This window comes from Chiloscyllium punctatum, chromosome 50, assembly GCF_047496795.1.
Source record: "Chiloscyllium punctatum isolate Juve2018m chromosome 50, sChiPun1.3, whole genome shotgun sequence".
NCBI classification, from domain to species: domain Eukaryota; kingdom Metazoa; phylum Chordata; class Chondrichthyes; order Orectolobiformes; family Hemiscylliidae; genus Chiloscyllium; species Chiloscyllium punctatum.
In genome coordinates this window covers 2,889,649-2,901,876 of record NC_092788.1, presented here as the reverse complement: position 1 = coordinate 2,901,876, position 12,228 = coordinate 2,889,649, and the positions used below count along the sequence as shown (strand labels likewise).

The 12,228-nt window shown below is 41.6% G+C and overlaps 1 long non-coding RNA gene across 1 annotated transcript in view; it reads left to right on the top strand.

The window, feature by feature from the left end:
- LOC140470164 (uncharacterized) overlaps nucleotides 1-11,852 on the top strand; it is a 149,022-nt gene extending 137,170 nt beyond the window's left edge. Inside the window, exon 4 of the long non-coding RNA XR_011956455.1 lies at nucleotides 11,754-11,852. This is a non-coding gene — a long non-coding RNA (uncharacterized lncRNA). The remainder of the gene's footprint in view (nucleotides 1-11,753) is intronic.
- The last annotated feature ends 376 nt before the right edge of the window (nucleotides 11,853-12,228 follow it).

Below are 12,228 nucleotides of genomic sequence, written 5' to 3'. Positions count from 1 at the left end.
TTTCGTGGTCCACACAATCCTGCCACACCATTCACTAAGACCACGGCTGATCTGATGGTGATTCCCTCATTCCATTTTACGGAGCCTGTCCTCTCTGCAGCCTCTGCTCCATTTGTTGGTCATGTTGCAGACTCAGATGCTGCAACAACAGTCACCATGACTCATCCAGAGGGTCGGGTCTAACCGGATGAGTCTGGATTTGAAGGGTCCAATCACAAGAATGAAAACATAAAATAAAGGTATAGCCAGATGTTTAGTTCTCTCACATTCGCAATCCAACTCACGTAACCAGCCCGTCCATTATACTTTCAGGATGGAGCACTGTGTAGATATGACTAGCGTACTGCAGGATACAACCCAGCAATGTCCAGAATGGAACTTTGTGCAGCCCACACCAATGCTTGATCTATAATCCTGGGCTAAATGCCCAGCTTGGGAGCTGTGCAGATTGCACTGGTTCATTCATATATAAACCCAGGCTGTTGCATTGTTCGGTAACACTGTGTTAGATCACTGCCCAGTGTGGGGAAACTTGTAGCCAATGTTGGAAGTGACAGGATGTGCAGCTCCCATCCATTTACAGCTCCATATCTCCACTGTGCGTTGACAAGGGGTGCCATGGATGTGAAAATCACTGCGATGTACAGATGTAAATGGAAACAGTTTAAATACCAATAGTTCTGATTATGGCGAGTATCACATCAGTCTTGAAAGTTGAAATAACTGACATAATATAGAGTGAGGTTTTGTGCATGGTGAAAAGTATTTAGAGGGGGATGGTAATGTTATAGTGCTTGCACTGTAAGCCTCCAAATCAGCAATGTGAATTAGAGGAAGAAATATGCAGGAGACTGGGGAGACTTGCAGGAACAATAGGGTTGTTATAAGAAGTGATTTCAATTTTCCTAACATAAACTGGGGCTTCCAGATGGTTAAGAACTTAGATGGAACATAATTATTTAAGTGTGTTCAGGAAGGTTTCCACGATCAATATATAAAGTATTGTACTCGGCAAGGGACAAACTCGACCTACTGTTGGGAAATAGGGCAGGATAGGTGAAGGAGATAACGTGGGGGAGCATTTTGGGAAAAGTGACTAGAGTTGTTTTAATTTTAAAATAGTTATGGGAGGGACAAAATTGTTCCACAGATTCAAGTTCTAAATTGGGGCAAGGCGTATGTTGTTGGAGTTAGACAGGGGGTTGCAGGGGTTAATTGGAGTAGTTTGTTTCGAGGTAAAAGGATCTTGAGCAAGTGGGAGGGCTTTAAAAGAGAGATAACTCGAGTTCAAGGTTTCCATTTCCTTGGGAGGGTAAAGGGAAGAGAGACTGGAAGAGAGAACCATGGATGTCAAGAGATATTGAGGCACTGACCAGAAAAAAAGGAGGCGTGGCTCAGGAACAGGCAGCTCGTATCAAGGGAATCCCTGGAGGTATACAGGGGATAGAGGATTTTACTGAAGGTGGAAATCAGCAAGGCGAAAAGGGAATATGAGATAGTCTTGGCTGAGAAATTTAGAGTGAATCCACATTCAGTATATAAAGATAAAGAACAACTAGAGAGAGAATAAGATGCTTTAAAATCCAAAACAGGCATGCATGTGTACAACCTCAAGAGATGGGTGAAGTCGTCACCCCTCTGTGTTTACCATGAAGAAAGACATGAAGACCTGTGATCTTTAGGATGTTAGTTGTCATATCTTGGTACAGTCCATTTCACAGTAGAGTTGCTGTTGGATATATTAGAATGCACAAAGTCAGACAAATCCTATGGTCCTGACCAGATATATCCAAGAGCACTGCAAGAGGCGAGAGAAAAAGCTTAGGGGCCAAGGTGCCGGAAGTCTGGGCGGTAGGAAATGTTGTGCACTTATTCAAGAATGGCTGCAAAGAAAAGCCTGGGAAATATAGACCAGTAAGCTGCACGCCTGTTTTCACTAAACAATTTGAGAAGCTTCTGAGAGATAAAATGTGCGTGCATTTGGAAATACAGAGCTGGACTTGGAGCAGTTAGCATGGCTTTGTGCGTGGCGGATCATGCCTTAAAAAAATTGTTATAGATTTTGAGGAAGTGACCAGGAACTTTGACGAGGGCAGTGTGGTAGACATATGGACTTCAGTAAGGCCTTTGATAAGGTTCCATATGGTAGGCCTCTCTAGAAGGTTAGATTGCATGGACTCCAATGTAAACTGGCAAATTGGCGACACAATTGGCTTGACATTATGAAGCAAATGGCTATGGTGGAGGTATGCTTGTCGGACTGGAAGCCTGTGACAATTGGAATACCTCAGAGGTCGGTGCTGGGCCCATTGCTGTTTGTTATCTATAGCAATGATTTGGACCACAGTGCACAACGCAACGTTAGTAAAATTAGAGGCATCATTTACAGCGAGGAACGTTATCAGAAATTGCAGCAGTACCTTGCCAGCTGAGAAAGTGGGCTGAGAATTGGCAATTGGAGTTTAATATAGATAAGTGCGACTTCTTGCATTTTGGAAAGTTAAATCCAGGTAGGAGTTTAATGATGAAAGAGAGGGCCTTAAGGAGTGAAGTGGAACAAAAGGACGTTGGGGATCAGGTGCACGGTTGTCTGAAATTTGAGTCGCAGATACACAGGACAGTGAAGAAGGCTGTTGGCACATTGGCCTACATCAGGACATTGAGTATAGACGTCGGGATGTTATGTTACAGTTGTACAGGATGTTGGTAAGGCTGCAGTTGGAGTATTGTGTTCAGTTTTGTTCACCTTGCTCTAGAAAGGATATTATTGAACTAGAAAAAATGTAGAAGAAATTTAGAAAGATTTCTCCTGGGCTAAAGGGTCTGAGTAATAGGGAGAAGTTGGACAGGTTAGAACTTATTTCTTTACAGCGTAGAAAACTGAGGGTGTTCTTATGGACGTATAGATCTTATCAAATCATGAGAGACATGCATAAGGGTGAATACTTCAATTTGTTTTTGCATGGTTGGGGAATCGAAGACGAGATGACATCCGTTAATGTTTGAGGAGGAAAAGATAAAAAGGAACCTGAGGGTCAACGTTTTACATAGAGTGTGGCACGCATATGGACTGAGCTGCCAGTGGAAGTGATTGTAGTTTCTACAATAACAACATTGAAAAGACATTTGGACAAATACACAGATAGGAAAAGATTAGATGGATACAGAGGGAAGGCAGGGAAATAGCAGATTGGCAAATAAGGGGCAATTACAGCATGGTTTGTTGACGGAGCATGGCAGGCTTATTGGATGGGCTAGAACAAAGGGAGAACATTCTCTTCCCAGAGGGAGCACACTACTAGACCCATGGTCTGCGTTCACCACCCAGCTCAGGACAGTATCTGAGGTCTGAAGAAATGTCAAGTAATACAGGACAAACATCAATAACCTTCCCTGCTCTTTCAGGATAAGTGTCACCGTATTCTCTCTGCTCCCTCACACTCACTGTATATCTGTGGTCGCACCTACCCCCGAACAAGGCTCATGGTCCCCCACTCTCACTACTGCATGCAATGCTTACTCTCTCTCTCTATCTCTATCTCTCGCCTTTGCAAAACATCCCACACAGTTATAGAATATTCTGGAGAATGCCAATTATGGAATGTTCCAGAGAATATTCCAAGTAATTCCCAGTTTCAGGAAAATGGCAGTGTCCCAGTGTGTAACACATAAGAGGAAGGAGTAGAGAAGTACGTTTTTCAAATCACACACAATTCGAATCATGCTGAGGCCATTCAGCCCTTCAAACGTGCTCTCGCATTTAATAAGGTCCCGCTGAACTGATGGTCTTCTCAGCTCCATGTTACGGGAACTTTCAGTCATTCAACCCCCTGGGTTCTTGTCATTGGCCAGACAACACTCAGGCACTTTTACCCCAGTTTTTTTCAAGTGCCTGCTTGAGGGCATTTCCCATGGAGACAGACACTCCTAACAATATATTCCATCATCTTTATACTTTCATGCAACGGTCAGTGTACTTTACATAGACCAAAGAAAAATCTACAATTATTTTATGGTTATAGATATCCAATCACACTTAGTAATTCTGGTTATTTCACTTGACTCACTTTAATGATATTAAACCAAAAACAGCTTCTAAACACATCTTGCTATAAAATACAATTTCGAGCAGAGAACGTTTTTACCCTCCGCCATCACCTTGACTGTTATCTGAATTGTATCACTTTACTTGTTATGAATGTTTCTCTTACCCTTTATCTGTGCCTGTTTCTCTGTTTACAGTTGTACTGTCTCCAACTCAGTTGGCTGGACGGCTGGTTTGTGATGCAGAGGTAGGAAAACAGCGCAGGCTCAGTTCCCCCACGCCGAGAGAGGTTACCATGAAGGGGACACTCTCTCAGCCTCACCCCATCACCCAAGATGTGGTGATCCTCAGGATAAACCACCATGAGTAGTTTCTCTGATGAGAATACTTTGGACTGTATTCTATCAAATTTAGCATTTTAATTTTAATAAGTATTTTTATTGAAAAAGAAATTTTTAATATTATAATAAACCAATAACAACACAACTCAAATAACTGAACAAAATTACATCGAATTGCATGTACATACAAAACAAGTTAAAACACTACACAGACAGAAGAAAAACAAAACTAAACAACAAACAATGAATAAATAATACAGCTCAGCATAACAAAACGATAGCTCTCATTCATCAAGAGCATTAACTGATACATATTTTTATGTTCATGGTTCTTCATCACTGGATATTAGATTCATTAGACAATATCAGCATGGCTATATAAAAACCCTTCTTGGAGTGGCAGATAACCCTGTATCGCCGTAATTCAAAAAAGGGCTGCCATGTCTCATATAAATCTCTGGGTTTTTTTTGGTGCACCATACCAGTGAGAAACTCGAAAGGGCTATTCTCCATGAAGAACTGACGACGACCCAACAAACTACTTTTCCCGGCACGGAAAGTATGGAAAGTAAGGATATAGTATTTTTTCCCCATGTTCATCTGTGGAAACTACCCTGGGAAGACCCTGGAAAACAGGAACCAGGTCCATCTCCAATTCAGTCCCCAATTCCCACTCTATCACACCTACCACAGTGCTCCAATGTAGATGAAGCCTGCAACAGGGCCACAAGCAATGAGTAAGAGTGCCTGTAGTCATTCTGCATTTAGGACATGCTGAAGGTAATACCACTTTGCATTTTGAGAGACAGTTTGGAGTCAGATAGACCCTATGAAGAATTTTCAACTGTATGGAATGGGTCCTATTACAGATCAAAATCCTTCGAGCATTTTCACAAATATCCTCCCATGTCTCCGAAGTGTTCTGAACCGCAACTCTCGCTAGCAGGCATCACAAAGCTGCACAGTGTCGTCTGAGGGGACACACTCCAACTAAATGATAAAGGGTAATGACAGTGAGTGTATTCTAATCAATAAGCACCCTCTTCCCTCTATCGGATCTGTAAGAGTCTGTTCAAAGTGCGTTTTTTAAAAAATCTCTGATCTGGAAAAAAAATACAGAAGAGGTCTCTACTCGGTAGTCCATGTGAGTTATTTGATCAAATGACATCATTGTTTCTCCATCAAATAACACGTGGTGACTCAGTGGTGAGCATTGCTGCCTCACAGCACCAGGGTCTTGGCTTTGGTTCCGGCCTTGGGTGACTGGTTGCGTGGATTAAACATTCTCGCTGTGTCTGTGTGGGTTTCCTCCTACAGTCCAAAGATGTGCAGGTTAGATGAATTAGCCATTGATAAATCACCCATAGTGTTCAGGGATGTTTAGGTTTGGGCATTAGTCAGGGTAAATATAGGATGGTAGGGAAAAGGGTCTAGGTGGACGACTCTTCAGAGGGTCGAAGTGGACTTGCTGGACCCAAGGACCTGTATCCACACTGTAGGGATTCTACTAATTCTAAATCATTTAAGCAAGGTACACCCCTTGTTGCCCACAGTTTAAACCTGGAATCCATTATCCCAGGATGACAACCCGGTATACCAATTATAGGGGTAAGAAACATGGTTTTGGCTGTATTGCCCTCAAACTGACACATTGTCATTCATGCTTTAACAGTATTGATAATTATTGGGTTATGACAATACTTCTTAAATGTTGTCACTTTAGCTAACAAAAGCAGACTAATCAGGCTTCACTTTGTCTGAGAGGGTTCAATATCTCACAGTATTGATGCCCAGTCCTCAGCATCCCAGGTAATAACATGGAAAAAAAAATATCGTAATTGATAGCTTTTATCTGGGAGATCTACTCCCCACAATCAGTGGGGTAGTTGAAATCTGGTTAGCTTGACAAAGAGTCGCTTATGGTGCCAAATAAAAGAGATAAACCAGCCATAAAGTCTCCAGAATATCTGTCTGGGAAAGACCAAAGGAATCATTCACACGAGGTATAGTACATGAGGAAGGACATTCATTTTAAGAACCAATATCCAACCTAGACAGGATATTGGATTTGCCTCCCATCTTTGAAGGTCTTGTTTAATTTTGTCAAACAAATGAACATAGTTCACGTTAAATAAATGATCAAAGACGGATGTAATGAATATACCAAAATAGGGAAACCCTTTCCCACACTACCCCCCGTGACCATTTAAAAGGAAACCAGGATTTGCCATCCACATCACGTATTTCCCCAAGATTTCCCATAGCCATGGCCTCCAACTTTGTAAAATTAATCTTAAAGCCCGAAAAAGTGACAAGTGAATTAATGCATTGCATCTCGTGAGCTACCGAAATTGCAGGATTTGACAAAAACATAAGACCATCTGCATACAACATAATTTTATGTGACTTCTATCCCACTTCTGGGGCAGGTATGTTGGGGTAATATTCCCTATTGTGCAGGATGCCAGCGAATCTTGTATTGTTGCTGGATTGTGGAATTGATCAACCCTCATGCGCCATTTCTGCCAGTTAAAGAAGAAAATGAAATCCCTACTTGTGAGGTAGATCTGCCTCCAGATATCCACCAGCTCCAGTTCTGCACACAAATCCACTAATTGCTTACATTATAACGAGGGCATGGGGGGACCTTTGAACATTCTGTCCACCGTGGGGTCCATAAGACAGTCGAAATCTAGTTCTACAATAATGTGCCACGATGCAAGATAACTGAATTTGGGAAATGCATCTACCAGGATTTTAAGAGGGTGCACCGGGTGGCAATAAACATTCAAAATGCTGTATTAATTCCCATAGTTCAAGGCTTTGAGGATTATGATCCTTTCAGGGGTGTTTAATATAATCTAGTAATTTAAATGGAAGATTCTTCCTATCCATTACGATTTTCCCCCACACTTAGTATTAAAACACGAGAAATAAACCTGATCAAACCCGCCCTGCTTTAATGTCAAATGTTCTTGTCATCAAGGTGCATCTCCTGCAATAGGATAACATTCACCCTATCTTTTTTAAGACGAGAAAGAACATTTTTCCTCTTGACTGGCAGATGGCTCTCCTTAATGTTCCAGGTGCACCATTTAAGCTAATCATTATCCATAACACACTGTAGCAACATTTGGACTCTAGAGAATTTCATATCGAATTACACATCGCTCAGCATTAATGACAAAACACTCATCGACCTTAAATCTGTACAAACTAAAAGTACTGCAACGAACAAGCTCTCAAAACTTTCCAAAGCTAAAAACATAAAAAAAGAACGAAACAAAATCCAAAGTACCAATGGCACTTGATAGAGTTTTCACTAACCCCTCCCCCCACTACCCCCCCACCCCCCACCCCGCCGCCCACTGGGGACTCTTACATATAACAAAGTTATCTTCTGCCCGCTTCCAATATGGCATCCAGGGCAATTAATAACAATTAATAGGTGGGCACTTAATCATCACAACTACATTTGTAACTCGCTCCAGCTTGAGCTACACCCCAGACACAAGCAAGGAAAGAAAAAAAGAGTTGTAATAGTATGAAGAAGTTAGAAGTGAGTCCTGTACCAATCCCCGACTATAATTTAACACTGGTTAATACCCGAAAAATCCAACAAAATTTCTTTAAGACAGAAACATGATTATCTCAACTTCCAACTTACTTTAAAATGTCCACAAAGTTTTTACTTTCTCTGGAGAGTTAGACAAGTTCATTGATCCATTCAAAGCAATACGAAGCACCGTTGGGTACCGTAAGGAATACTGAATCCTGAGTTCCTTTACTCTTCTCTTGACGTCATCACAATATTTTCTTTTCTGTATCACCGCCGCTAAAAATTCCTGAAAAAGCATAATCCTGGAGCTCACATGAATTAAAGCCATCGGAATACACACTGAGTTTCCATCAGTCTTCCATCAGTTTTGAATTATATTCCTGGATATTCTGGAGCCGTGTCATTTGGTACTACTGTCTACATTTCCCCCACATCGCGCATTCCTTCCAATCCCCGATAATCCTCGACTCCATTGCTATTTATGAACTTTCTGTCTGTGCCTCAAAAATATTCAATATCTCTGCCTCCAATGTTCTGTGGGGAAGAGAGATACAAATACGCACAACACTGAGAAAACAAGAATAAAACACAAGTTCTGAGTGTGAGATTGATTTTGCTTTGTCTCCTTATCTGAGGAAGAATATAATTTCATTGGAAGCAGTTCGGAGATGTTTCACTTCACGTATTCCAGGAATGAGTACCTTATATGATGAAGGTTTTAACAGGTTACTCTTGGAAAGAGAGGTGCTCTTTTTGAAACATACAAGACCTAGAGGAGAGTGGATCAGATAGATACCCACTGGGTATAGCCCAAATTTATTGTCATTTTTTTATAGAATCTCTTCAGTGTGGAGGCACGATATCCCATCCATCAAGTCCACACTGACCCTCCGAACAGCATCCCCCCCAGACCTGACCCCCCTTCCCTATCCATGTAAACCTGCATTTCCCATGACTAACCTACCTAACCTACACATCCATCGACACTATGGGCAATTTAGCATGGCCAATCCACTCTAAGTTGCATACCTTTGGACTGTGGGGGAGAATTGGAGCATTGTGAGGAAACCCACACTGATACCTACAAAGAGAATGGTCAAACTCCACACAGAGCATCGCCCGAGGTTGGAATTGAACCCAGTCCTTGGTGATGGGTGGTAGCAGTGCTAACCACAGATCCACCATGCAAATCCGTAGGTTCTATTAGTTAATTGTGGCTGACTAAAGATATCTGCCTGACTTGCTCCTGCCACTGAACCTGACCCAGTCTGAGACCTTTATGATCGGCCATAACACCAACCTGGTTATATTTAAAATTTGTTGGGAGAAGTGGAGGAGTGGGACTTGAAAAAGAAACAGTGGCTCCCTCTAATCTCAGTCAGAGCAGGAATTAGGAGAAATTCACCAAGTGGAATTTCATTCAAGCGGGAATTCTGTTTCCCAGAAGTTTGGGATGGCTGAATCTTTGTATTATACTGATCTTGATTTCACCTGATTGCCCATAGACATTTGAATCAGGGATAATGGCACATGGAGAGAGAAGTGTGGCTATGACCACAACGAGATGAGCACGACCTTATTTACTGGTGGAGTAGTGTCAAAGGGCCGAATGGCGCCCTCGTGTCCCACAGCCCTGTGTTCTGAAGTTCCAATCAGCCCTTCGGACCTGCATAACAGGAACAGATCAAGGCCACTCCGATGGTTAGGTGTAGTTTCAGAAATGTAGTTGGAAAATCCAGGCTGGGTCAGGAACCGACCCCGCCCACAATCCCTCTTTCCAGGATTCCCCTCTCTGTAACTTCTGCTCCAGATGTTGGTCATGTTACAGAACCAAATTCACTGGGAATACAGCCCCCATACCCCACCCATGGTTAACGAAACAAATCATCTGTTCTCCCTGAATACAACATTGTACAACACAACTTCCAGTTACTTTCCAAAAGCAGTTACTTTCCAAAAGCATAACATGTGAAATTAATAAATAGGAACAAGAGTAGGCCATTCGGCCCGTCAAGCAAGCTCTGTCATTTAATAAGAACATGGCTGATCTACTCCAGGTCTCAACTTCACATTCTTGACGACTCCTATATCCCTCCACACCCCTCTGGGTTAGGGAATTCCAGACACTTACTATATTCTGAGAGAAGATATCACTTTGCATCTCAGATTGAAATCGATACTCCTAATTCGGTATCTACATCCTCGAGTGCGACACTCTGCCCAGGAATGGGAACAACTTCTCAACATCTACCTTCTCAAGCTCTTTCTGTGTCTTGCATAATTCAGCAGTATCACTCTTCATTCATTTAACTCCCAACGAATTATCACCTCACCATTATAGAGGTTCTCAATAACTCAACCTTTTCATCCCAGGAAGCTGCCTAATTTCGCAACCTAGTTACTTGCTGCATCAGCATGCTGACGTTATGTTTCATACACAGGAAGACTCCAATTTCTTTGTACTGCTCCTTTTTTGGGAGTGCTCTCCGTTAAGTAACAGCCTGCCTTTTGATTTTCAGTGTCATGCACAAACTCGGATGTATGTTGCACACAACTCCCTCCTTCAGTCTGTCAGTATAGATTGTAAATAACTGATGCCATCGGACTGATATGTGTGGTACTCCAGCAGATACACATTTATCATAAAGATCCATTAATCCTGACTCTCCGATTTCTATGTGTTAACCAATCACCATCGCATGTTAATACATTATCCGTCATCCTCCGACCTTCTGGCTTGAGTAAGGACTTTTATTTGGTAATACCCTGTGGAAAATCTCTGGAAAGCCTCTTGTCTACCAGATTCCCCCCATATCAAATCCGCTTGTTACATTTTCAGGCATGTCCAGAAAAACTTTGCATGATCTTACAGGGCAATATATATATATTTTTTCACAAAACCACACTGACTCTGTGTGAAGCTTTTGTAAATGTCCATGCTGGCCAGGCTTTCCAAATTATACTAGCCCCATCTGCTTTCATTTGGCCCATATGCCTCTAAATGTTTCCCATTCATATGTATGTCCAAATGAGTTTTAAATGTTGCAGCTGAACATGAATCTACCACTTTTCCTCTGGCAGCTCGTTTCATACCCACACCACCCTCTGTGTTAAAACATTGCCTCCTCGTCCATTTTAAATCTTCCCCCTTTCACCTGAAACCAATGCCTTCTATGGTTTTACTCTCTGTCCTGTAGAAAAACTCTTGGATATTCAACCGATCCATACCTCTGATGATCTCATAAACTTCTATAATATCAGCCCACAACCTTCTACACTCCATCTGATACTAACTTCAAGGACAAGCATTTAAAGATAAGTGCTGCAAATTTGAAACTATATTAAACATGACAGTAAACAATATTCAGCTCAAACTTCATACTGTTATTTGTCTTTGTCCATATTACAATACTGAGGCAGCATTAAATACTTACGAGTGCCAATAAGAAGTCAAGCACCTAAATTTATTTGTCTAAAGGGGGTGATGATCTCGACAATGAAAACATATCTATGGCCAGATCTATATAATACCATAAAGTCAACATTCCCCCTCCTGACCTCCCTATGGTCTTGTCTGTTTGTGCCTTCCTTATCTTGCACTCAGTAGAGAGAACCCCTTTCCCCCACTTACATCTTAATTTAAACCCGTTTTACATACTCTTCATTTATCTTTTGTCACACTCTCTTTTCCCTGTCACCCATTCCCCATCTCTGGCAAGGATTAAAAGCACATTTTCCAATCATTTTCAGTTCTGAAGAAGTGTCACACTAGACTTGAAACACTAATTCTGTTTCTCTGTCTCTGCAGATGCTGACAGACCTACTGGGGCACAGAACAAATTTTCAGTTAGACAAATAATGATCGATACTGGAAATAAAAATACCAAAAATTGCTGGAGAAACAGGGAGCTTTGTAGAAGGTTCACTGGACCTGAAAGTTTATACCTGCATTCACTCCAGAAAATGCTGCAACATCTTCAGCAACTTCTTTAGCAATTCATGTTTTTGAGCAATTTCCAATGACATATGTCAAAGATGCCCAAACATTCTATCCAACATGGACCGCAATACACTGGGAACTGAACAATAACGCATAAGTTCCTTGACTCTGAAACTGCAAAAAGCTGGCATCACTGACACTGCAGAGTTCTGAAGAAAACAGAAGGAAACACAATCACTTCAAATACAGAAGATGGCATTACTGAAAGGAAAAGATTCAGATTAGTACCTTAAATTGATTGAGTTAAAGTAACAAATTGGAGGCGTGACACCAAGGAAAGAAT